Genomic DNA, 23157 nt, shown 5'->3' with positions numbered 1-23157 from the left:
TCTTGGAGGCCGCCCTTGTAAGTCTCGGTGGCCATTTTGAAGAGCAATCTGGCAGCGGGGGAGAGTCAGCGCCAGCAGCAGGCAGGAAAGACTGGGCATCTTTCCTGCCTGCCCCGAAGAATGTGCTGGACAGCCTGGGTGGCTGGAGGGGGGCAGGGGAGAGAAGGAAGTCGCTGGACATGGGTGGCTGGAGGGGGGCAGAGGAGAGAAGGGAGTCGCTGGGCATGGGTGGCTGGAGGGGGGCAGGGGAGAGAGGCTGGGCATGGGAGAGAGGAGGGTCACTGGGGGGTGGCTGGAGGGGGGCAGGGGAGAGAAGGGAGTTGCTGGACATGGATGGCTGGAGGGGGAGGGGGAAGGGGAGAAGGGAGTCACTGGACATGGGTGGCTGGAGGGGGGCAGGGGAGAGAGGAGGGTCACTGGACATGGGTGGCTGGAGGGGGGCAGGGAGAGTTGCTGGACATGGGTGGCTGGAGGGGGGCAGGGGAGAGAAGGTTCACTGGACATGTGTGGATGGAGGGCAGGGGACAGGAGGGTCGCTGGGCATGGGTGGATGCAGGGCAGGGGAGAGGAGGGTCGCTGGGTATGGGTGATAGGAGGGCAGGGGAGAGGAGGGTCACTGGACATGGATGGATGGAGGGAGGGGAGGGCAGGGTAGAGAGAGAAGAAATGCTGGACATGGATGGAGGGGAGGGATGAGTGAAGAAGGAGATGAGATGAGGGAAAAGGAAGAGAGGAGAAAAACTGCACATGGATGAAGAAAATAGGCAGAAGCTGGATCCACTGGACAGTCAAGTTTGTGGAGGACCAGAAATGAAGAAGAAAGGAGGAAAGGAAAGAAATAAATGGAAAGGAAGCCCAGGAAACGGAGTTAAGAGGACAGATAGCAGCAGAATCAGATACTGGGCCAGCATGATCAGAAAAACAAAGTCACCAGACAACAAAGGTAGAAAAAAATCATTTTATTTTCATTATAGTGTTTGGAATATGTTCACTTTGAAAATCAGGTGCTCAACATTAAAAGTTTATATTTATTTACTTATTTATGGCATTTTATCGCACATTAAACATGAATTAGATTGGAACCTGGGATCATTTAATTTTTTTTCCTGGAGTAATGCATTGCCCCCCCCCCCCCCCAGGCTCTCTCCCCGGCTATAGCCAGCTCTGCAATTTGGGGGAGGGTGTTCAAAGGGGGACCGGGGAGAGAGCCTGTTGTTAAGCATTTACCAGCACACCACTGGCTACGCCCCTGGTTACAACCCCAAAGACATGGGGAGGGGGAACCAACAACCCTTACCACTTTACTAGGCAGTATGGATGGGCCACACAGGTCTTTTATCTGCTGTCATTTACTAGGTCACAAGTATCAGGATCCTTTCAGAGAAGGTGTATCTAAAAATCCAGCCATCATTTCTATAGTGCAGTGCTTCCCCTTGATTGCCACTAGATGGCAGCACAATGCAAATAATTGGGATCCCGACAGAGCTGCTCCAGTCCCTGGGCATAGGGAGGTTTATGGACATGAGGGCTCTAGAATATTATGCCAGTCTCATTGTCTTCTCTGCCTTAGCATCTCTTACCCTAAGTTTGCCAACTGCTCCTTATTAGGAGAAGCCACCTTCATTTGAGGAGAGACTTGCGGACCTGAACATGTATACCCTGGAGGAAAGGAGAAACAGGGGTGATATGATACAGACGTTCAAATATTTGAAAGGTATTAATCCGCAAACAAACCTTTTCCAGAGATGGGAGGGCGGTAGAACGAGAGGACATGATATGAGAGTGAAGGGGGCAGACTCAAGAAAAATGTCAGGAAGTATTTTTTCACGAAGAGAGTGGTAGATACTTGGAATGCCCTCCTGCGGGAGGTGGTGGAGATGAAAACGGTAGCGGAATTCAAGCATGCGTGGGATAAACATAAAGGAATCCTGTGCAGAAGGAATGGATCCTCAGAAGCTTTGCCGAGATTTGGGTGGTGGGGCTAGTTCTGGACAAGACTTCTACGGTCTGTGTCCTCAAAATGGCAGATACAAATCAAGGTAAGGTATACACAAGAAGTAGCACATATGATTTTATCTTGTTGGGCAGACTGGATGGACCGTGCAGGTCTTTTTCTGTCGTCATCTACTATGTTACTATGGATAAAACTGGAGAGGATGAAAATCAGGGTTTGGATTTTTGAGCATTTCTCAGGGTTCCAGTAATTTCAATTGTGTAATATCTAGGATCATGGTGAGCAATCCCCCTTTCCCAGATTTGGATCCTAGAAGCTCAATGTAGCAAACATTATTGTGCTTCTGGACAAATGAATGATTTAAAAGCAGGTCCTAAACACTGCTGACAAGTCTTGAAATCACTAACAAAAATAGACATTTGTCTGTACTGTACATCACCACATGCTCTCCAGTAGAGTTCTGTGTGCTTAAGCACAAGATTTGCCCAAAGCCATACCACCCTCATTTGAGTTATTAGACCTTGGACCTGCCGTGACCTCTACAAGCTTTAATGCTGACCTATGTCATGCGCAAAGGGTGGGAGTGAAGGGGGATACACTGCACCCACAGCTCAACTCTCAGTTCTCAGCTACCTGAGTAACCAGACTCTCCTCAACCGGTTCCTGAACCCACACTAGGTCACTCCTGCCACAGGAGCCAGCTCTGTGGGTGCTTAAGCGCCCCCTACATTGAGAAAACTCCTTGACGGTGTCCAGGGAGGGATAATTTCCATTGGGTTTAGCATCCCTAATGATTCTGAAAAGTTGGCGCCTATGAGTCCAGCCCCATCTTTATAACCAGCGATGAGGCAACCTGGCTTCATCACTGCCAGTGAAAGACATGCATGTGAAGATGAGAAAAGAGATGCCAGGCCTGGGGTGGGGGAGGGGGAGAGAGATGCTGGACTTGCAAGGGGGAGGGCAGGAGGGAGAGGCTTAGTGTCCATCCAATCTGGTGCCACCTGAGGAGCTGTGTGAACTTCTAGCTGTAGATCAGAGCTCATAAAGAACTCATGAGTGATTTCTGGTTTTCCTATTTCAAATAGATTTTCCCACTGAGAAGTTTCCAGAACGCTTGGAAGCAAGAGCTGAAGGCAAAGGTCTGCCTCCCGACCGAGCTGCTCGCATCACTCTGTTGATGAGACCTAGAAGAAATAGCAGCTGCATTTGTTTTAGTTCTTCGAGAAGAGAGAACATCTGTGTATCGGCTGAATTTATTATAAGCACTCTGGCAGAAATCTTACGCCTCACCTTCTCCCAAAAAATGTCGGACTCGACTCGAGCATGGCCCACATCAGACAAGAACGTAGATCGAGCCCGAGCATTCCAACCACAGTCAGTCCCTGAGTCCAGTAGATGCATCTTTGCTTTTCCCTCCAAAAAGCTTATCACTTGCAGGCACCAGTCCCTGGCCGCAAGCCCTGGGTGTGTCAGCAGAGTCCTAGCAAGCTGCAGTGGGGGAAGGGGAGAGGGATTTTCTTGGTATTCCCCTCTGTGCAATTTACTGCACCAAATGAGTGCTCTTTTACCCGGAACTGGCATCCCTCTCCTCCCCCCCCCCCCCCCAGCTAATTCTCTTATCACTGACCAGCACTACCCATGCTCTGCAAACTGGTTTACGGGGGAGGGGGGGAGAGAGAAAAAGAAAAGCATATATCTTCAGGTCTCTTCTAATCAATCCAGCAAAAGGGTAAATGTGATGCTTTGTCCAAAGTTCCCCTGCCCACATCTGAGCTGAAGAGAAATAATGCAGTATGCCCCCCCTCTCCTGCTGCTGATCTATGGCAGGAGACATTTTTTTAAATTATTATTATTATACATATTGCACAAGCTTGTGTCCTTTATCTGATCAGCATGAACCAGATCCTCATTTATCTGTTTAGACGTTTATCATGTGGTTCATGCTTATATGTGGATACCTGCATTAGGTCCTGCCTGCCATTATGGAATGGAAGCCTAGAGGATTCGTTATGGAATTCGGTACAGAACGGCTCTAATGAGGACTTTTGTGCATCTTGCCCTGAACCAGGGAAGCCAGGGTTCAACTCCCTCTTGTGATCTTGCACAAGTCACCAAACCCTCCATTATCTCAGGTGCAAACTTTGTACTACATAGTAACATAGTAGATGACGGCAGAAAAAGACCTGCACGGTCCATCCAGTCTGCCCAACAAGATAAACTCATATGTGCTACTTTTTGTGTATACCTGACCTCAGTGGCATTCCTGGGGGGGCTGGCACCCGGTGCGGATCGCCGATGCGCCACACCCCCCCGGGTGCAGCGCCCCCCCCCCCCCCGATGCAGTGCGCCCCCCCCCCCAGCGAAAGGACACCCCCGCAAAGGAAACCCCCCCGCCGGGTGCATGCCGTTGGGGGGGTGCCGTGCGCGCCTGTCCTCCATTGTTCCATGCGGACAGGCGCGCGGCACCCCCTCAGCGGTGTGCACCCGGGGCAGACCGCACCTACCGCCCCCCCTAGGCACGCTACTGCCTGACCTTGATTAGTATCTGCCATCCTCACGGTACAGACCGTAGAAGTCTGCCCAGCACTAGCCCCACCTCCCAACCACCAGCCCCGCCTCCCCCCACCGGCTCTGCCACCCAATCTCGGCTAAGCTTCTGAGGATCCATTCAAGGGACAGAGAAATACCAACTGTTCCTAAATATACCTTACCTTGAGCTACTACAGAAAAGGTGTCAGCGAAAGCCAAATAAACACTCCCATCCATCCCAGCTCATCAGCCAACAACTGGATAAATTTTCCCTTCCTAAAACAATTAACCTATGGTAATTATCAGTTACATATCCAGAGATTTGAGCCAAAGCCATGGAGATCCCCCACCCTTTGCTTTGCGATACCTGATCCTCATCCAGCCCTTTAACTTCAGGAACTGTGTACCCTCCTTTCACCTCATGTCTTTTCCTTTTCTTGTGCATTCCTTGGGAAACTCCTTTTCCCCTTTTATATGTGTGCATGGACTTGCCCTAAAAGGATGTCAAATGCATTTCTTTCTTTAACCCAGCACAGTTTCTGCAAAGATGTCCCACTTCAGGAGATGGTGGAGCTCTTAAGTAAGTTAACACTGGAAAGCTATTAAGAAACCATATTTTTGGAGAGGGTGGTGGGACTCATAAGAATGTACCAATGTACATTCCTACTACCAATCCATTACACATTCCATTGCATGAGACAAGATCCTTGATTGCTGGGAAGGGCATTAAGAGCTTCAGCCACGTGACAGATGTTATTGGCCAAATGTTCCAAATTCCTTTAATAGTAGGTACTCTGTGGTGACTACAGAGCAAGTTCTCCAGGAAATGGACATCTGGAAGATCCTCATTCCTAACCAGTGGCGTACCAAGGGGGGGGGGCGGTCTGCCCCGGGTGCACACCGCTGGGGGGGGGGGGTGCCGCGGTGCGTGCCTGCTCTGAGTTTGCTAAACTTCATTCGCTGCAGCTCCCTTGCCCCGGAACAGGTTACTTCCTCTCCAGATTCAGCATTTACCCCCCTTTGAACAATGTAGGCGCTCATTTCTCTGCCCTTCCTTGCTCTGTATGCCCTCTGTAGAGGCATAGCCCTGGTATCTGGCATCAGTGCAAAACACAGTCTGATGAACTGAAGCCTGAAGTAGTGGACAAAAGGACAGACCACATCTGTGGATTAAAGTGGTCTCCTGTTGCTACTCTGTTGTCACATAGCAACCACTCAAATACTAATTGCATGTAATTTATTTCAAATGGCTGATGTGAGGTTCTCTGCCCAGCAACTGTGCCCTTGCTGGATACAAAATACATTCAAAGGCTTTCAAACAGCAGACAATACAGTTTAATGGCTACACCTGGAGACCAGGAATCAATAAACCCTCAGCGCTAATCCAAACTCATCACCTGATTCTTTCTGTGATTCTGGGCATATAACATCACCTTCCCTCTGTTGCAGGGGCGTAGCCAGACACCCAATTTTGGGCGGGCCTGAGCTCAAAATGAGTGGGCATGAAAAACTTACCCCCACCTGGCATCTCTCCCTTCCTTCCCTCTCACGATTGGGGAGGGGTCTCTTAACTACTCTCCCCCAAGCCCTCGGTACCCTTTAAATCCTTCTCTTCTTTGCCGGCAGTGAGTAGTGACTCATACCTCAAACAGGTGTGAGGATGTTATAATGCCGTTGTATCGATCCATGGTGCGACCGCACCTTGAGTATTGTGTTCAATTCTGGTCGCCACATCTCAAGAAAGATATAGTAGAATTGGAAAAGGTGCAGCGAAGGGCGACTAAAATGATAGCGGGGATGGGACGACTTCCCTATGAAGAAAGCGTAGGAGGCTAGGGCTATTCAGCTTGGAGAAGAGACGGCTGAGGGGAGACATGATAGAGGTATATAAAATAATGAGTGGAGTGGAACAGGTGGATGTGAAGTGTCTGTTCACGCTTTCCAAAAATACTAGGACTAGGGGGCATGTGATTAAACTACAGTGTAGTAAATTTAAAACAAATCGGAGAAAATGTTTCTTCACCCAACGTGTAATTAAACTCTGGAGTTCATTGCCGGAAAATGTGGTGAAGGCAGTTAGCTTAGCAGAGTTTAAAAAGGGGTTGGACGGTTTCCTAAAGGACAAGTCCATAAACTGCTACTAAACGGACTTGGAAAAATCCAAAATCCCAGGAATAACATGTATAGAATGTTTGTACGTTTGGGAAGCTTGCCAGGTGCCCTTGGCCTGGATTGGCCGCTGTCGTGGACAGGATGCTGGGCTCGATGGACCCTTGGTCTTTTCCCAGTATGGCATTACTTATGTACTTATGTACTTGCACCAGCCCCTGAGCCTTCCCTCTGATGCAACTTTCTGGTCCCACGAACAGGAAGTCACGTCAGAGGGAAGGCTCAGGGAAAGATGCCAGGAGTCTTTGGCTGGTGGGGCTTGGGGATTCCTGTCAGTCACATTGCTACTGGGTGGGCCTGAATTCAAAATGGTTGGGCCTGTGCCACTCGGGCCCACCTGTGGCTAAGCCACTGCAGTCTGTCATTATACCCAAGGTGACTGCTTAGTTTGCCCAGTGCTTAAATCAGCCCTGGATTCATTGCACCATGCAGGTAAGAATTTGGCCACTTGTTTCCTCTGGAGTGACAGGGACTGGTTTTGACAAAGGCACTGCTTACTCTTCTTGAAATATGGATCAATATTTTCAGGGTTTGTGATGTCTTTTCTCTATAGCAGAGAAAGAAGATTAAGAGATCTCCCAAAACTTTTTTTTTATGGTATAGCACTAGCCTCAAATGAAATAGATATGCCTATGGCTCTTCCACCCTAAAGCCAGTGTGCCCATTTGGCAGATCAGGAGGTCACCTATGGGACATTTTCTGGGGAACAGCAAAGAGAAGCCCCTGTCAAAGCAAAACAATGGATCCTGAAAGCCAAACTAAAAAAAAATGATTCATGTGTATTTTCACCTGCAGTTTTCAAATAGCCCATTTTCCTGTGTTAATAACTTTTGGAAACGGTCCTCATGCAAATATTATACAAAACAAAATGTAATATTTTAAAATATGATGTTCCGGATCGTTCTTGGAAGGATGGTGTTGAGATCAAAATCTCAGAGAGCGGAAGTAGGGGCCTAAAAGTTAATTTGGGAGGGGGGAGCAAGGCTTGAAGTTTGCCTAGATGTCTGATAGCCTTGCACTGGCCCTGTGGGGGACAGCATATGCCTCCTCCCCTCTTCAGCCCCTCATTTCAGCATACAGTGTTCACAGCTAGCTATAAATTGCTTAGCAGGCAACATCCTCATGCTCCCTCTCACTTCCTCACCACCTACCTTCCACTTTCTGTTAATGACAGCTGTTTTTTTTTTTGTTTTTCATGCATCAGCTCCAGAGCTTCCAAACAGTCATTCAACTCAGAGCCATGACTTGGCTCTTTGGAGAACCTCCTGGACAAAACTGATAAAACACCCCAGCAACCCCAGCAGGGTGTCAGGTTTTCTCTGCAAAAAGCAAGCCTGGTACACAGACAATACAACAGCTTCCATTAGCCAGCATGACTCAGCTACTCTCCTAGATTAGGACACCAAAGGGGCTATAGAACCATAGGTACCACCTCAAGCCCCCTTAATGGGGAACTCCTTCACTGTGTCCAGGAAAGGGAAATGGGACTTGATATATCGCCTTTCTGTGGTATTTTGCAACTACATTCAAAGCGGTTTACATATATTCAGGTACTTATTTTGTACCAGGGGCAATGGAGGGTTAAGTGACTTGCCCAGTCACAAGGAGCTGCAGCGGGAATCAAACTCAGTTCCCCAGGATTAAAGTCCACTGCACTAACCACTAGGCTACTCTCCACTCCTTACTCTTTGGGATTCCGGAATCTTGCTATTCTTTGGGGTTCTACATGGAATGTATAATGCATATAATGCCCTCTTATATGCCTTCTTAATAACTTAATAATCCAGGAATATGACGCAGCGATTTTGGAAAGAGGGTACCCTATTGCAGTTATTAAGAAGGCATATAAGAGGGCATTATATGCCCATAGACCCTGGTTGCTTCTGCCCACCCAAAATTCTAACACGCACCCTATATCATGTGTCCTTCCATTCTCTGGATGTGCATCTAAAATTGGACAATCTATTCACAAATACTGGCACGTCCTGGGCGTACACTCTCAGTTTGTTGAGCATCCTAAAGTGGCGTATTCCCGTACAGTGAATTAGGGTGAATTGCTTCACAGACCCACCATTGGTGAAGGTGGTTATGGTTATCATTCTCAGTGCGGGAAATGTGTTTACTGTAGATTTTCTTTATCCACTCAGTGGGTATGGATCCCTGGTACCGCCAAAAAATATTATTTACATAATACAACAAACTGTACTAGTGAGGGCGTTATATATATATATTTATTTATTTATTTATTTATTTATTTATTTATTTATTTATTTGCTGCATTTGTACCCCACATTTTCCCACCTATTTGCAGGCTCAATGTGGCTTACATTATATTGCAAAGGTATAATTATGAACAGAGTAAATGGTTTGTTCTAATTTAACATATTACTATGTAGGAAATAAGGAAGATAAGTCAGTAGAATGATTTACATAACACATAATAAAAAGCGGTAAAATATAATGGTCAATGATAATATGACTAATATAAACAATTCAGAGGAAATTGGAATTGGGGGGGATGGGGGAGTAAGGGACTGGATAGAACGGGGAGGGAATAAGGACAATGTGATGATAAACTGTTTTATAAGTACTTATGTAGTTCATTTGATATGTGAAGTTTGTAAACGAAACATAATGGTAATATGGAATCTTTAAATCTGTTGAATTACCATCAATAAAAAAACACTAAAACATAAACAATTTAGAGGGATCAGTAAATGGTTGGTTTAGATATAGAATAATCAAAGGATTCTTATTGTAAGTCTCTTCGAACAAGTGTGTTTTCAATAGTTTCCTGAATAGTGGAGGAGTGTGGTAGCCGTGTTAGTCCACTCTTAAGGTTATCAATAGAAATCAAACAAAATAAAACATGGAAAAGAAAATAAGATGATACTTTTTTTATTGGACATAACTTAATACATTTCTTGATTAGCTTTCGAAGGTTGCCCTTCTTCCTCAGATCGGAAATAAGCAAATGTGCTAGCTGACAGTGTATATAAGTGAAAACATTCAAGCATTACTATGACAGTAAAATAGATACTATTGGACATTCTACATGGAATGTTGCTATTCCACTAGCAACATTCCTGCGCAGGCTTCTGTTTCTGTGAGTCTGACGTCCTGCACATACGTGCAGGACGTCAGACTCACAGAAGCAGAAGCCTGCGCGGCCACATTGGTGATCTACAAGGGCCAACTTCTACATGGAATGTTGCTAGTGGAATAGCAACATTCCATGTAGAATCTATAGAAATCAAACAAAAGAAAACATGGAAAAGAAAATAAGATGATACCTTTTTTATTGGACATAACTTAATACATTCCTTGATTAGCTTTCAAAGGTTGCCCTTCTTCCTCAACCTTCGAAAGCTAATCAAGAAATGTATTAAGTTATGTCCAATAAAAAGGTATCATCTTATTTTCTTTTCCATGTTTTATTTTGTTTGATTTCTATTGATAACCAATAGTTTCCTGAAGGCTGTCAAGGTCACGTGTTGTTTTGATAGTATTCGGTAGTTTATTCCATGCTTTTGTGTATTATATTGGGCACACTAAACGCCAGCTGTAGAATAGGATAGCAGAGCATGTCAGTAATCTTAAAATTAGAAAAAAAGATGTGCCTTTGGTTACCCATCGGATTGCATTTAAACATGCCTTCGATGACTTGAAATGTGTAGTGTTGAAACAAATTATCCGTCATCGTGGTGGAGTTGATGTCACCAAACAATTGTTCTCCATGGAACAAAGGTTCATCTTTAATTGGGATATGGTGTCTCCCAGGGGTCTAAACCTCGAGGTAGAGTGGATATAATTAGGCACCTCCCCCTACAGGTGTATGAGATTCAATTGGAATGATATCGGGAAAGGTTGGTTGTGAATCATAGCCACTCTAGTACCTGAGGCAATCGGCAGCGGGTTTCATGCTGGACTGATATTCCCGGAGGTAGGCTGCCTGTAAAATTGGTTTAAATATATGTCCAATGAGTGTATGATAATTCGGTGGTTATTATGCCTTGATATAAGAGGATAGTGTTTGTATGATGTATTGTTGTAGGTTATGGGAGATGTTCCTCCTGAGGAAGGGTAATCCGAAATGTGGTCTCGCTTAGAGGAGCTAAAGAGGAGACAAAATGAACTCAAATGCTGAATGCATGATGCAGTCATAAGGAAGCCCTCTACAAACTGCGCTGAGGCATTGAGCTAATCTGTGTGGATATTTCACTGACTGAAGGCGTTTCCCTGTCTGGAGAACTGTATTTTCCATTGCTGATACTAATCTTGGAAAATTTTAATATATTATATGGACAAAGCAAGGATACAAGGGCAATAACCCTTGATCAGGGGTATTAACACCTGACTTTTCAATAACGGAACAATATTATATATATGCAGTGGCGTACCAAGGGGGGGCGGTCCGCCCCGGGTGCACGCCGCTGGGGGGGGGGTGCCGTGGCGCGCCCTGTCACCCTGTCTCCGAGTTCGCATGTGTTCACTGCTCCCTCTGCCCCGGAACAGGTTACTTCCTGTTCTGGGGCAGAGGGAGCAGTGAACACATGCGAACTCGGAGCCGACAGGGTGATAGCCACGCGCCACAGCACCCCCCCCAGCGGCGTGCACCCAGGGGGGGTGTTATTTCACCGGGGGGAGGTGTCATTTTGCCGGGGGTGGGGCCGCGCTGCACGGGGGGGGGGGGGGGCGCATCGGCGATCCGCCCTGGGTGTCAGCCAGCGTCGGAACGCCACTGTATATATGTAATTGTTTGCAAAATATCTACAATGTGTTTGAGATAATCGGGCTATATTGGTTAAATCTCTAATTCCTATATATTTTTTATTTATTTTTGTTACATTTGTACCCCGCACTTTCCCACTCATGGCAGGCTCAATTCGGTGGGCAATGGAGGGTTGACCTGCCCTGAGTCACAAGGAGCTGCCTGTACCTGAAGTAGGAATTGAACTCAGTTCCTCAAGGACCAAAGTCCACCACCCAAACCACTAGGCCACTCCCCCACTGTTGCTACTATTTGAGATTCTACATGGAATGTTGCTATTCCACTAGCAACATTCCACGTAGAAGTCGCCCCTTGCAGATCACCAATGTGGCCGCGCAGGCTTCTGCTTCTGTGAGTCTGACGTCCTGCACGTACGTGCAGGACGTCAGACTCACAGAAACAGAAGCCTGCGCAGCCTTCTACATGGAATGTTGCTAGTGGAATAGCAACATTCCATGTAGAATCTCCAATAGTAGCAACATTCCATGTAGCATCTCCAATAGTATCTATTTTATTTTTGTTACATTTGTACCCTGCACTTTCCCACTCATGGCAGGCTCAATGTGGCTTACATGGGGCAATGGAGGGTTAAGTGACTTGCCCACAGTCACAAGGAGCTGCCTGTGCCGGGAATCGAACTCAGTTCCTCAGTTCTCCAGGACCAAAGTCCACCACCCTAACCACTAGGGTTATATGGCTGAATGGTGAAGTGAAAGGTTTGAATGAGTGAGTTCCAGAGACTGTATAGAAGTTTTACACGTTATGTATGTTTGTATTATTATTATTATTATTATTATTATTTATTGCATTTGTATCCCACATTTTCCCACCTATTTGCAGGCTCAATGTGGCTTACAGAGTTTTGTTATGACATAGTCAGTACAGGATATCAGATACAATTGGTAGTGTACAAAGATGAAGTAATCGAAGAGTGAATGTAGGTATTAGGGGGGATAGTATAGAAGGGAGACTATCATATCTGGGTGGGTTGTATGTGTTATGTCATCAAAAATAAACTGATAAAATTAAAAGGAGTATGTTAGTAATATAGTATGCAGGAGTTGTACTCTTAGTTAATTTCTTTTTTCCCCTTGTATGAGTATAATTCAATTTTAATTGCCAGACCCTCAACCATTTTTCTAACTTCTGGAGATCCCTTCCTGTTGTTTCTACTCCTTCCAGGGTATTGTTTATCTTCATGTCATCCACAAAAAGGCAAACTTTTCCTTCCAACCCTTCCAATCTTAGAAAGGTGGTATATCAAGTCCCCTTCCCTTCCTATGGTGAGCATTAGCCATAAATTTGAAAAACTGAGATCATACTCCACATACCCTGACTTAGGAGTTAGGTACATAAGCATAAGTACATAAACAACGCCACACTGGGAAAAGACCAAGGGTCCATCGAGCCCAGCATCCTGTCCACAACAGCGGCCAATCCAGGCCAAGGGCACCTGGCGAGCTTCCCAAACGTACAAACATTCTATACATGTTATTCCTGGAATTGTGGATTTTTCCCAAGTCCATTTAGTAGCGGTTTATGGACTTGTCCTTTAGGAAACCGTCTAACCCCTTTTTAAACTCTGCCAAGCTAACCGCCTTCACCACGTTCTCCGGCAACAAATTCCAGAGTTTAATTATGCGTTGGGTGAAGAAAGTTTTCCCCGATTTGTTTTAAATTTACTACACTGTAGTTTCATCGCATGCCCCCTAGTCCTAGTATTTTTGGAAAGCAGTGTAAATGCAGGTGTGTAAATGCAGTTTTTGAGGGTGTTCAAGGTACCTCTGATAATATATATAACTGCAAATGATTCCTTTGTAGTTAAATCTGATGGAGGCAGTATACAAATAGTACTAAGATTTGTGGACATTCTAAACCTGGAATTACCAGATTTAAAGCAAGTCAGAACAATGATTTTTTTTTTTTAAATTCAATGCGCAATTAAACTGTGGAATTTGTTGCCAGGAGATGTGGTCATGGCAGTTGGCATAGCTGGGTGTAAAAGGGGTTTGGACAAGTTCCTGGGAAAGAAGTGTATAGTCTAAAGAATTATTAGCCAGGTGGACAGATGAAACCACTAACACCTAGGAGTAAGCAACAAAGAATGGATTTGCCTCTTGCCATCTGCAGGTTCTTCGTCTTCTTTTGTTAATTTCAATTCTTTTTATTATAAACTGATCAATAATTTCAAATTTACACTAAGGGATATGTCTACTAAAGTACCTGGAAAAGATATAAAGGAATTAGAGAAGGTGCAGAGAAGGGCGACGAAAATGATAAAGGGAATGGAATGACTTCCCTATGAGGAAAGGCTGAGAAGGTTAGGGCTCTTCAGCTTGGAGAAAAGGCGGCTGAGGGGTGATATGATAGAAGTCTACAAGATAATGAGCGGAGTAGAGCGGACAGTATGTGAAGCGTTTGTTTACACTTTCAAACAACAACAAAACCAGGGGACACAAGATGAAACTAGAATATGGTAGATTTAAAACAAATAGGAGAAAGTTTTTCTTTACTCAGCGTGTAGTTAAGATTCTGGAACTCGTTGCCGGAAAATGTAGTGACAGCAGCTGGCCTTACGGAATTTAAAGGGGGTTTGGACAGATTCCTGAGGGAAAAGTCCATTGAACATTATTAATTTTTTTTTTTTTTTTTTGGGGGGGGGGGTTGCTGAGTTCTTGAGGCCTGGATTGGCCGCTGTCAGAGACAGGATGCTGGGCTTGATGGACCCTTGGTCTTTTCCCAATATGGCGGTGCTTATGTACTTATGTACTTAAACCGCTTTGGTTGTACCCACAGAAAGGTGGTATATCAAATCCATGACCCTTGACCCTACTAAAGCGGGTAAAGCCCCAACATGCACTTAGCATGTGTAAAAATGCTTACCACAAATCACATCAAAGTATTTTGTGATAAGTAATTTTATTTTATTTCTTTGAAAGAGGCATGTCAGGGGCAGAGAATGTGGATATTCTATTCAGCTAGCACGTCGACATTTGCATGCACTGGGCTAGATTCTATATATGGCACCTGAAATATCTGCGCTGAAAAAAAATACACCTAGGTATTTTCTATAGAGTACACCTAAATTTAGACGTACTTTATAGAATAAACCTAAATATCCATGCAGATTATAGAATACACTAAGCGCTCGTTTAGTTGCGAGCAGTTATGCCAAGTAAAAAAACTTGGTATAAATCCTGATCCCTAAATTAGGTGCAGACCGAGTGTATTCTAAAACAATGTGTATAGATTTGAGAAAAGTCCATGACCCACCTAATCCACGCCCCCTTTTCAACTATGTGACTTAGAATTTACACGCATCATGCTGCAGAATATGCTTAGACAGTTGTGCACGTAAATTCTAATTAATGTCAGTGTCAATAATTGCTTGTTAACTGGCAATTATTGGCGCTGATTGGCTTGTTAATTACTACTACTACTTATCACTTCTATAGCGCTACAAGGCATATGCAGTGCTGTACACCATACATGAAAAGACAGTCACTGCTCAAAGAGCTCACAATCTAAATATGGAATGTTGCTAGTGGAATAGCAACATTCCATGTAGAATCTCAAATAGTAGCAACATTCCAGAATCTCAAATAGTAACAACATCCCATGTTCCACTGCACTAACCACTAGGCTACTCCTCCACTAGCAACATTCCATGTAGAAGCCTGCCCTTGCAGATCAGCAATGCGGCCGCACAGGCTTCTGTTTCTGTGAGTCTGACGTCCTCAGACTCACAGAAACAGAAGCCTGTGCGGCCGCGTTGCTAATCTGCAAGGGCAGGTTTCTACATTACTACTACTACTACTTATCACTTCTATAGCGCTACAAGGCATACACAGCGCTGTACACCAAACATGAAAAGACAGTCCCTGCTGAAAGAGCTCACAATCTAAATAGGACAGACAAACAGACAGAATCATTAAGAGGTAAGGGAATTAAAGAGGTGGGGATAAAAGGGTACAGGGCAAGTGAGTAGTGGTTAGGAGTCAAAAGCAGCGTTAAGGAGGTGGGCTTTTAGCCTGGATTTGACAACGGCCAAAGACGGGGCTAGACGTACAGACTCGGGAAGTCTATTCCAGGCGTGAGGCGCAGCGAGATAAAAGGAACGGAGTCTGGAATTAGCAGTAGAGGAGAAGGGGACGGACAAGAGAGATTTATCCACAGAAAGGAGTACCTGAGGGGGGGGGGGCGTAGGGAGAGACGAGAGTGGAGAGGTACTGGGGAGCGGTAGAGTGAATGCACTTATAGGTCAGTAAGAGAAGTTTGAATTGAATGAGGAAAGGGATAGGGAGCTAGTGAAGTCACTAATGAAGTTGTGCATGCAAATCCAGACTATGACCAGCTTTGCACGCGCAGCTTAAGTCACGCCATATAGAATCTGGGGGTAAATGGTTAGCATGTACATAATGCAGGAGCCTTTAGTGCTCCTGCATCAAATTTGAAAGGCTACACACACTAGTGCAAACATTAGTGCATGACTTGAAAAAGAAATACTTGAAAATGCCCTATTTCTTGAGCGCACTGGAAATGGACTTAGGGTGTGGGAAAGTCCCATGTTAGCATGCGATAACCCATTTGCTAGCACCCTTTAGTAGGCATAACCCTAAATGCCAATAAACAGCATATTAAAAAACAAATCCAGGAACACCTCTAACGAATTTGAATTATTCTCTGAAAACAGAAAATTGTATAATAATCTCAATCAATTTTGTAAACAAAAACATTTGTTAATCTGTATGTTAATATTCTTCATGAAAGTCATTGTAAAATTAATTTTAAAAAACCCTACAGATTTATATTAAATATGCAGAAAAACATCTCCAAAAAGGACAAATTTGAATACACAGGAATGTGATTCATTCTTGTTGCCAATAGAAATGTTATATTATAAATCTGTCAGGTAGACAAATAAATACATTTTTTTAAAGGGTTCTTCTTAATGGACTGGCCAATGTTGGAGCCAGGTTGCTGGGCTCAACAGACCTTTGGTCTGACTCAGCATAACATGACTTATATCCTTAGAACTAGAACTGCCAATTCAAGAAAGCAGCTGTATTAACAATCTTCCAGATTTTTACTGACACACAACTTACAATTGCCAATTTATACATGGCGGTGTGCTGGGATTCACCCCTTTATGCACCCAAACCAAAGTCAATCCCCCAACACTCAAGCACTTCACTTATGCAGAGTTGGAACCCCGGGCATACGAAACACAGGTCCCCGTAGATCAGGGCACATTACTGACGTGAAAACTTTGATTTTAAAAACATATCATTTGCTATCACTCATGGTCAACAAATGTGTTGACACCAACACGGACCAGGAACTTTCCATTATTGTTTTATTTTGTTTGATTTCTATTGACAACCTGCTTTAAGAGTGGACTAACACGGCTACCACACCTCATTATTTGCCCGACTCGATGCATCACACACACTGCCATGATTTATTTGTTACATTTGTATCCCACATTTTCCCCACCTATTTGTAGGCTCAATGTGGCTTACATAGTACCGGAGAGGCGTTTGCAGCCTCCGGTGTAAACAAATACAGATAGTAGCAACATTCCATGTAGAACCTCAAATAGTAGCAACATTCCATGTAGAATCTCAGATTTATTTATTTGTTTTGTATCCCACATTTTCCCCACCTATTTGCAGGCTCAATGTGGCTTATATAGTACCGGAGAGGCGTTTGCAGACTCCGGTGTAAACAAATTATAAACACGACCAGTAACTTCTGTAAAGGAGAATGCTTCAGAAGCAACAATCATCCTTTCTCAAACATCCCCTCTTCCGCATTTAAAAGTCAATCCGACACAGCTCAAAACGAAAATCCTAATCGAAAACTAGTAGAAGTATTAATCTGGCATGCAACAACCACAACATGCCCAATGCAACAGACAGACAGGTCTCGCCACTACTCTAAAACTGCGGGGAGAAAGTCCTAAGGATGCAACATTTGTGGCTCAAGGAAGACGACACAAAACGCGAAAGCCTCCACCTGCACACTGCAGACACAGCATTAAGCTCCTCCCTTAGCTCCGCCTCCCCAGGCCCGCCACCCGATTGCTCCCCTCGTCCCCTTCGACCGGGATTGGCAGGGCCGCAGAGCAATGGTTGCTCTCACTCATCGGCTTCTGTGGCACCGCCCTCTTCGCAGCCAATTGAGGGGGGGGGGCGGGGACAGCAGGATCTCCTGGTGACGGGAGTGGGGGGCGGAGCTGGTGGCTTGACGTCAGAGCAGGCCAGTTCAGTGCAGGTGGAGGACCCGGACCAGAAGGAGCAAGTTTGAGGGCTCGTGTTAAACAGGGCGGAGGAGTGTTCTTGGTCCTGGACAGCTCAGGTAACCTGCTCTGCTTTAGCACGTACGCTCGTCATCAACCCTTCTTCACTTGCTCGATCCTGCTTTGCAGCGCTGGCTGTCACCTCAAGCAACTGCGAGTCCACCTTTTCTTGCTGCTGAATTTTTTTATTTTTTGGAGCTGGGGATAGGGAGGGGTTAGAGAGACTTTGCACCTTAGCTGTTTCTAGGGTTAGGTTGGGATAGCTGGTGGGGGGATCTGCTAAAGCCAGTGGTGCACTAGAAGGAACTGAAGTGCTGTCATGTGGCTTAAAAAATGAAGTGCATGCCAATTATTTTAAATGAGTGATCATAAGCTTTTAAGCACGTATCTTGTACACATAATTTATTTAACCAAAAGCATAGTTAAGAGAAACAAGGTGAGGCAGTAGGAAGGGGTGGTGAAAAAGGCTAGTGACCCTTGCTCTAGGACACAGCCCACATGTCCCTGCTACCCAACAAAGCAAGACCATTTAGCTAGTGATCATGAAAATATAAGCCTTCTTGGACCCCATATCTAACAAGGCTGCCTAAAAACCCCAGGGCATTGCTTCCTTGATGCCCCTTACCTCACTGCAGGCACAGGGAGAGGTGCTTACCTCCTGTTGTTGTTGTCAAAATGATGCTGGTTTAGCAGCAGGTCACACTTGCAGAGGCTGTATTATCTGTCATTATTTTCGGTTTGGTCTGCACATCTACACCAACTGCTTGGCGGTACCATGCCTTTCTCCCCCTCATGGGCTTGCCCCATGTTTTCTTGAATTCAGATACAGTCCTTATCTCCACCACCTTACCTTGGGAGGCTGTTCCATGCATCCACCACCCTTTCTGTAAGGAAATAGTTTCTTAAAATGTCCCGGAACCTACTTCTTTTGAGTTCTCATTCCAGAGCATCCTTTCTATTAAAAGAGGTGTACCTCCTGTGCATTATACCTTGGATGTACTTATATATATGCATTTGAATATGAGATACTTAATGGGCAAAATCAGCAAGATAAGCACCTTTCCTGGGAGGGGGGGGGGGCTGGAGGTGTTGAGAGTAAAATGAGTAGTCCAAAGTCAGAAGGAGCATTGTGGGATTTGAAGCCTGGCTTCCCTGATTCTTAGCTTGCTGCTTTGAACACTGCAGTCCTCCATAAGTTACAGTTACATTAAAAAAAAGTGACAAAAAGTATTAAATCATTTGATACATACTGCAGAAAATTGTGCAAATGTAAGTAAAGCGTCGTCACGCCGTGACACATCACACCAAGAAAAAAAAAAAATATATATATATATATATAAAGATGGAAAAAAATAAATAATAGCTTAAAATTCTCTAAAGGCAGTTTGTTTCACCCTTATCAGCTGCTGACAACTTAGCACCTTCCCTCTGGCTCTGCCAACCCTCCTTCGTAGCTGTGTGTGATGTGATCTTATTCCAGGTCTCGTCTATTACTGGCTCTTCCTCCCCGTGGTCTGGTCTGTAACAGGGTCCCTAAGACATCAGCAGGGGAGAGGGGGGGGGGGGGAAGTAACAAGCCCCGCCCCTGTGACAGGAATGGGAAAGGGTACTGCGGTTTGAGAGGGACTCGCAGGTAATGAGAGTGTGAGTGTGTGTTTTCTTCCCTTGCAGTGTCTCAGCTTGCGGAGAGCAGAGGAAGGAAATCAGTTCTTGAATTAGATGTTAGGGGACTTAACCTTCTGAGACCTTGGAACGGTGCTGAGTTTCTGAGGAAATTCCCCCAGCTCCCTGTGTCGGAGGTGTAAACACAAAACTACGTAGTCCAATGATTTTTAAATACCTCTGGAAGCCTCACATGCAGGGACTGGTGGGGCTGTTTAGTTTTGCACAGGTGCTCGAGCTGGTGTGGCTGCCAGGTCGGTGATGCACGCTGCACGCAGTGTTTTCAATCTGCTGGTGCCTGTGTACACTAATGACCCTGCTGCCTGCGTGATTATGTAAGTGACTTTGAGCCTTTGCAGTCGGAATCTATGCAATAATGCAATTCCTATTCTCATTTCCCAATGGATGGGTGATAGGGCAGCTGCTGCCTGGTACAGAAACCCTTGGAATCGGGAAATGGTTTTGATTTCCTGCATGTTCCAGCCTTGTCCTGCGAGAAGGGCACACTGCAGTGGCCGATGTGAGCCTGAAATAGTAACAGCAGTTTATTGCATCCCCAGTTCTGCTCAGGTATCCCCTGGCTGCCTGTTTCTTTGAAGATTGCTTGCCAGCTGCAGGGTGATCGCTGTTTTTTTTCTCTGTGAAACTGGTTAGGGGCGTGTATTCTCTCTCCGATGCTATGATGAGGTGCCTTTTTTTGCCTGTGCCAGGGACAGTACTGCGGATTTTGCTGCTCTGCCTTCTGGAAAGCAGCCACTCCTCCTTCTCCTGGCTGCCCAAAGGCGTAAACATGAATGTAAACATGATGGAACACAAGATACAGAGGGCGGAAAGAAAAAAATAATAAGCATTTTAGTTTCCAGGTCTGGTTGGCTCGATTCGGGTTGGGTAGACTGAAGGACTTATAACCTTTGGTAACCATACAGTGAGTCCTATTCTGTAGTGTTTTTCTGATTTTGGGAAGCAGAATACGTTGCTAATTTAACTTGGGCACCTTTTACATTTTATGGCAGAAGGTCTGATTCTGTTTTAGTGCAGTACTGAGCTTGGTACTTGCCCAATGAGCAGTAAATCAGTGTTTCCCAAGACAGTCCTGGAGTACCCCCGCCCCCCCCCCCCCTCCCTTGTCAGTCAGATTTTCAGGCTATCCACAATGAATCTGCATGAAAGAGATTTGTATACAATTGAGGCAGTATATATAAATCCATCTCATGCATATTCACTGTGGATAGCCTGAAAACCTGACTTGGAAAACACTGCAACATATACCTTGTGCTCATAAAATAAACTAATTATGGCTTTCAAAGGTAAATACAATACCTGACTCAATTCCTCATGGAATCTGACCCTTAGAAAATGGGGTGTAAAAGGAAAGTCACCCCAAGTATTTTTAGAACTGGAAATTACCATAGAGTCCACCACCAGGAAGCCAGTTTTACCAAGCTGACCTGTTTCCTGTTATACAGTATAAACATAGTGCAGGTAGCCTCAGCGTATTCATCTTGTACAGCTATAAGTGGAATTAGAAAAGGTGCAGAGAAGGGTGACAAAAATGATAAAGGGGATGGGACGACTTCCCTGTGAGGAAAGGCTAAAGCGGCTAGGGCTCTTCAGCTTGGAGAAAAGGCGGCTGAGGGGAGATATGATAGAGGTCTATAAATTAATGAGTGGAGTTGAACGGGTAGATGTGAAGCGTCTGTTCACGCTTTCCAAAAATACTAGAACTAGGGGGCATGCGATGAAGCTACAAAGTAGTAAATTTAAAACGAATCGGAGAAAATGTTTCTTCACTCAACGTGTAATTAAACTCTGGAATTCGTTGCCAGAGAATGTGGTAAAGGCGGTTAGCTTAGCGGAGTTTATAAAAGGTTTGGCCGGCTTCCTAAAGGAAAAGTCCATAGACCGTTATTAAATGGACTTGGGGGAAATCCATTATTTCTGGGATAAGCAGTATAAAATGTTTTGTACATTTTGGGGATCTTGCCAGGTATTTGTGACCTGGATTGGCCACTGTTGGAAACAGGATGCTGGACTCGATGGACCTTTTGGTCTTTCCCAGTATGGCAATACTTATGTACTTATGTACTTGGGATTCTGAATGGAATCTTGCTACTCTTTGGGGTTCTACATGGAGTGTTGCTACACTTTGAAATTCTGCATGGAATCTTGTTATTCTTTAGAATTCTGGAATCTTGCTACTCTTTGGGGTTCTACATGGAATGTTGCTATTCGTTGTTTTTCTGCCAGGTATTTGTGATCTGGATTGGCCACTGTTGGAAACAGGATGCTGGACTCGATGGACCTTTGGTCTTTCCCAGTATGGCAATACTTATATACTTATGTACTTAAGGATCCTGCTTGGGGTCATTTTGTTCTTTAAACAGCATTCTAGTAGATCAGGTATTTACTGGCAGGACTTCTCCCAACTGGGGTTTGTAAATGTGTCCCAAATGGATTGGAGTTGAATATTTGCATTTTTCACATGCGATCTTTACAAGGAAGATAGTTTAGTTACACTTACAGAGTACGTTAGTACTTCAGGTTTTGTTTTTCGTAGCTGACTGGCCACTTTAGCTGTCTGACAGGTTTTTTTTTTTTTTTTTTTTTACCTTTTCCCTGTATTCTTGGATTCCAATATCTTTTCTTCTTGTTCTGGTTGGATGTACTTAATGGTGGACTTATTCTTTTTTTTTTTTAATGTTTGGGCTATATGATAAGCTTCTGAATTTTGGTTTTCCTTATTCAATTCTGAATATATTAGTAAGCCAATAACAGCTTATAAAAGACATAAATTTGTGTTGGGATCTTGGCTTCTTTATAGAAGCCTTTGCTCGGTGTTTCACTGCAGAATGTTCTTTTCATCAGGAACCTTATTAATTAGGCACATTGATTCATTAGGCAGCTGGTCAGGCTTTGAGGATATCCTCAGTGAATATGCATGAGATAACAGCTGCATGCACTGCCTCTGTTATATGCAATATGTCTTATTCACAATTCATCTAGGGGTCCCACAGGACCACTTTGGGATTTATTTTAGAAAGTTATGCATCCCAACTTGAAGCAGACCTGAGTTCTGTTTGACATGGGGATGGGTTCTAGTTGGTTTAGCATTTGTATAGCGCTACCAGACGCACGCAACGCTGAACACCTGATACAAAGAGACAGTCCCTGCTCAAAAGAGCTTACAATCTAAATAATACAGACAGAGAAGACAGTTACGGGTGAGGGACGTAATGGGTGAGAAGGGAGGAAGGGACAAGGGGAGGGTAATTGTGGCTAGGAGCCAAAAGCAGCAGTGAAAAGGTGGGTTTTCAGCATAGATTTGAAAACAGGTAGAGATGGAGCTAGACGTACAGGTCCAGGAAGTCGATTCCAGGCATAAGGTGCTGCGAGAGAAAAGGAGCGAAGCCTGGAGTTAGCAGTGGAGGAGAAGGGAGAGGACAAGAGAGATTTGTCCAGTGAGCGGAGTTCACGGGGAGGAATGTAGGGAGGGATGAGAGCTATCCAAAGACAGATGTCCCTCTGCTAAGGTTTGTTCCCATATAAATATTTGCAGTGCTGTGTTCTAAGGAGGGTGGGCCCTTGTATTTAATTACTAGTGGGTCTAATCTCTCCTTTCAGTATATCAGTTACATTAGAATTAATTTTAAAAGATGTTTGCAAACAATTATAGGTAGATCTTTTCCCATGAGTTATGTGAATCCCAATGTTTACCATCATGTTACCTCTCGTGAGAGACTTTTGTCAAATGCATTCTGAAAATACAGATAC

This window comes from Microcaecilia unicolor, chromosome 11 (assembly GCF_901765095.1).
Source record: "Microcaecilia unicolor chromosome 11, aMicUni1.1, whole genome shotgun sequence".
Taxonomy (NCBI): Eukaryota; Metazoa; Chordata; class Amphibia; order Gymnophiona; family Siphonopidae; genus Microcaecilia; species Microcaecilia unicolor.
Note: the sequence above shows the minus strand (reverse complement) of the source record.